This window comes from Electrona antarctica (assembly GCF_951216825.1).
Source record: "Electrona antarctica genome assembly, contig: scaffold_709, whole genome shotgun sequence".
NCBI classification, from domain to species: Eukaryota; Metazoa; Chordata; class Actinopteri; order Myctophiformes; family Myctophidae; genus Electrona; species Electrona antarctica.
The window spans coordinates 45,001-49,856 of record NW_027638303.1 but is presented as its reverse complement, the minus strand read 5'-3'; the positions used below and the strand labels follow the sequence as shown (position 1 = coordinate 49,856).

General features: G+C 51.8%; 1 pseudogene across 1 annotated transcript in view; it reads left to right on the top strand.

Annotated features, from left to right (window-relative positions):
• The first annotated feature begins 3,610 nt into the window (after nt 1-3,610).
• Nucleotides 3,611-4,856, top strand: part of LOC306918202 (SH3 domain-containing kinase-binding protein 1-like) — a 29,765-nt pseudogene continuing 28,519 nt past the window's right edge. Inside the window, exon 1 of the transcript XR_013792507.1 lies at nt 3,611-3,702. The product of XR_013792507.1 is annotated as an SH3 domain-containing kinase-binding protein 1-like (transcript). The remainder of the gene's footprint in view (nt 3,703-4,856) is intronic.

Here is a 4,856-nt window from a genome sequence, read left to right as displayed (position 1 = left end):
TTGTTTTCAACGAGGGCGGCGCAAATAAGAGCTATTTTAGGCAGTGTGTGCAACATGACGACTGTTTTTAAAGTATTGTACAGTAACAACTAAAGTCTCTGTAATGTTTATGTTGTACGATTACTACAAAACAACTAAAGTCTCTGTAATGTTTATGTTGTACTATTACTACAAAACAACTAAAGTCTCTGTAATGTTTATGTTGTACTATTACTACAAAACCATCTAAAATAAAGGGATTTAAGATCATTAAAGGCTGGCTTTCAGTCCATGCCTCCTGGGTTCGAGTCCTGCTCACGCCATCATTTTTTGTGTCCGACGCAAACAACCTTTCTTTTTTTCTCTCCGGATAAAGTGAAGTTTACTTGGGCTGCGCCATGTGCTGCGCCACGCTTGACATGCGCTGCGCCACGCTGCGCCATGCGCTGCGCCACGCTGCGCCATGCGCTGCGCCACGCTTGACATGCACTGCGCCACGCAGCCATGACGACATGCGCTGCGCCACGCTGCGCCATGCGCTGCGCCACGCTTGGGGTGCGACATGCGCTGCGCCACGCTTGGGGTGCGACATGCGCTGCGCCACGCTTGGGGTGCGACATGCGCTGCGCCACGCTTGGGGGTGCGACATGCGCTGCGCCACGCTTGGGGTGCACCATGCGCTGCGCCACGCTTGGGGTGCGACATGCGCTGCGCCACGCTTGGGGTGCGACATGCGCTGCACCACGCTGCACCATGCGCTGCACCGCGCTGCACCACGCTGCACCATGCGCTGCACCACGCTGCACCATGCGCTGCACCACGCTGCACCATGCGCTGCGCCACGCTTGCGAGTTAGGGATGTTGATATCGTTAATCAATGAATCGCAGTTAAGATTTTTTTTGAATGTGCCTCAAATCATTGACTATATTTATATTCTTTTCAGAGCGAACGTTTTCAACTCAAAGCTTTGCTTCTGAGAGGTTCCTGGAATAACATATTTTCAGAAGGGGCTCGGCGGCCAATTACAGATAATTCTGGGGGTCCTTGACATGAAATCGTTTGAGAACCACTGACGTAGAAACATGAGGGTATTTCAGAAAACTGCCAGGATTTAGAAGACATTTGGGTCTAAATGGGTCCAGATTTAAGATCCTCAGTAGGGGAGCATGCAGAGGTTTAAGATCCTCCCAGTAGGGGAGCATGCAGAGGTTTAGGATCCTCCCAGTTGGGGAGCATGCAGAGGTTTAGGATCCTCCCAGTAGGGGAGCATGCAGAGGTTTAGGATCCTCCCAGTTGGGGAGCATGCAGAGGTTTAAGATCCTCCCAGTTGGGGAGCATGCAGAGGTTTAGGATCCTCCCAGTTGGGGAGCATGCAGAGGTTTAGGATCCTCCCAGTAGGGGAGCATGCAGAGGTTTAGGATCCTCCCAGTTGGGGAGCATGCAGAGGTTTAGGATCCTCCCAGTTGGGGAGCATGCAGAGGTTTAGGATCCTCCCAGTTGGGGAGCATGCAGAGGTTTAGGATCCTCCCAGTTGGGGAGCATGCAGAGGTTTAGGATCCTCCCAGTTGGGGAGCATGCAGAGGTTTAGGATCCTCCCAGTTGGGGAGCATGCAGAGGTTTAGGATCCTCCCAGTAGGGGAGCATGCAGAGGTTTAGGATCCTCCCAGTTGGGGAGCATGCAGAGGTTTAGGGATCCTCCCAGTTGGGGAGCATGCAGAGGTTTAGGATCCTCCCAGTTGGGGAGCATGCAGAGGTTTAGGATCCTCCCAGTTGGGGAGCATGCAGAGGTTTAAGATCCTCCCAGTTGGGGAGCATGCAGAGGTTTAGGATCCTCCCAGTTGGGGAGCATGCAGAGGTTTAGGATCCTCCCAGTTGGGGAGCATGCAGAGTTTAGGATCCTCCCAGTTGGGGAGCATGCAGAGGTTTAGGATCCTCCCAGTAGGGGAGCATGCAGAGGTTTAGGATCCCTCCCAGTTGGGGAGGCATGCAGAGGTTTAGGATCCTCCCAGTTGGGGAGCATGCAGAGGTTTAGGATCCTCCCAGTTGGGGAGCATGCAGAGGTTTAGGATCCTCCCAGTAGGGGAGCATGCAGAGGTTTAGGATCCTCCAGTTGGGGAGCATGCAGAGGTTTAGGATCCTCCCAGTTGGGGAGCATGCAGAGGTTTAGGATCCTCCCAGTTGGGGAGGCAATGCAGAGGTTTAGGATCCTCCCAGTTGGGGAGCATGCAGAGGTTTAGGATCCTCCCAGTTGGGGAGCATGCAGAGGTTTAGGATCCTCCCAGTTGGGGAGCATGCAGAGGTTTAGGATCCTCCCAGTTGGGGAGCATGCAGAGGTTTAGGATCCTCCCAGTTGGGGAGCATGCAGAGGTTTAGGATCCTCCAGTTGGGGAGCATGCAGAGGTTTAGGATCCTCCCAGTTGGGGAGCATGCAGAGGTTTAGGATCCTCCCAGTTGGGGAGCATGCAGAGGTTTAGGATCCTCCCAGTTGGGGAGCATGCAGAGGTTTAGGATCCTCCCAGTTGGGGAGCATGCAGAGGTTTAGGATCCTCCTAGTTGGGGAGCATTGCAGAGGTTTAGGATCCTCCCAGTAGGGGAGCATGCAGAGGTTTTATTCTCCTTTTTTTTCCTACTCAACTGAACAGAGCTGTGTGTGTGTGTGTGTGTGTGTGTGTGTGTGTGTGTGTGTGTGTGTGTGTGTGTGTGTGTGTGTGTGTGTGTGTGTGTGTGTGTGTGTGTGTGTGTGTGTGTGTGTGTGTGTGTGTGTGTGTGTGTGTGTGTGTGTGTGTGTGTGTGTGTGTGTGTGTGCGTGCGTGCGTGCTTCCTGTGCACCTTGGTTCCACAAACGGCACGGCTAGGGACGAACACTCCAGAATGAACACAACGGGCCCTTTAACACACACGCACGTGCGCGCGATACATGCTTTCCTCCACTGGGCGACTGAGGCTCAAGAGGTAGAGCAGGTCGTCCAATGATCCATGGGTCGGCGGTTCGAATCCCGGCTCCTCCTGTCTACATGTCGAAGTGTCCTTGGGCAAGACACTGAACCCCAAATTGCTCCCGATGTGCTGGTTGGTACCTTGCATGGCTTCCGCCGCAATCGGTGTATGAATGTGTGTGTGAATGGGTGAATGTAATGCACAATCTATGTAAAGCGCCACAATAAATAAATACTCTTATATTGCGGTCACCCCAAAACCATCTGACCTGTCTTACCTTTTCAAGGTAACAGGTACGGTCGCCCCAAAACCATCTGACCTGTCTTACCTTTTCAAGGTAACAGGTACGGTCGCCCCTAAACCATCTGACCTGTCTTACCTTTTCAAGGTAACAGGTACGGTCGCCCCAAAACCATCTGACCTGTCTTACCTTTTCAAGGTAACGGGTACGGTCGCCCCTAAACCATCTGACCTGTCTTACCTTTTCAAGGTAACAGGTACGGTCACCCCAAAACCATCTCACCCCTCTTTTTTTCCGCCGACCGCTTGGTGCCGCTGTTCATGTATTCTTTATTTTGTTTTTACTGAGAATAACCTCTGTGAAGTTAAGGTATCAAGCTCTGAAAGGAAGGAGTGGATTTGGAGGGGAAGAAGAATATAATGTTTTCTGACTCCGCTCCGGTTAGACCTTAACTCCACATCTTCCTTCTCTCTCTCTCTACAGACCCAGGCAGGTAAAACGGTTACCACGGAAACCATGAAGGCCGAACCCGACAAGGTGAAAGGTGAGAGAGATTTATTTACTAACACAGATTTTACAATATTGATTGGGGGTCCCAGAGATAGACATACCATTACATTTGGGGTCCGTAGACTATCACCATGTGTTGTTCTTGATGACTGTAAAGTCTCTCTGGATAGGCCTATCTCACAGCCCTTCCCCGCCCCCTTTCCACGCCCCCTTTCCACGCCCCCTTTCCACGCCCCCTTTCCAGACCCAGTGGGGATGACGTGACGTCACTCCATAGACATTACATGTTATAAGACCTACATTCAGAAGCCATAAACAACGCTTTTTCTGAAGGTATAAACTTTATTCTATTTGTTTTAGCGGTCTTAACATCTTGTTTTCTTCATAATAATAATATTGGTCTTTTACATTTTAACATTTTGGAAACGGCCTTAAATGTTGCAGAGGAAGCAGGTAGGGATGTAGCTCTGGTCCACAGCCTTACTCATGGACCAGAGCTACATCCCTACCTGGTCCACAGCCTTACTCATGGACCAGAGCTACATCCCTACCTGGTCCACAGCCTCACTCATGGTCCAGAGCTACATCTCCTATACCTGGTCCACAGCCTTACTCATGGACCAGAGCTACATCCCTACCTGGTCCACAGCCTTACTCATGGTCCAGAGCTACATCCCTACCTGGTCCACAGCCTTACTCATGGTCCAGAGCTACATCCCTACCTGGTCCACAGCCTTACTCATGGTCCAGAGCTACATCCCTACCTGGTCCACAGCCTTACTCATGGACCAGAGCTACATCCCTACCTGGTCCACAGCCTTACTCATGGTCCAGAGCTACATCCCTACCTGGTCCACAGCCTTACTCATGGTCCAGAGCTACATCCCTACCTGGTCCACAGCCTTACTCATGGACCAGAGCTACATCCCTACCTGGTCCACAGCCTTACTCATGGTCCAGAGCTACATCCCTACCTGGTCCACAGCCTTACTCATGGTCCAGAGCTACATCCCTACCTGGTCCACAGCCTTACTCATGGACCCGAGCTACATCCCTGCCTGGTCCACAGCCTTACTCATGGTCCAGAGCTACATCCCTACCTGGTCCACAGCCTTACTCATGGTCCAGAGCTACATCCCTACCTGGTCCACAGCCTTACTCATGGACCAGAGCTACATCCCTACCTGG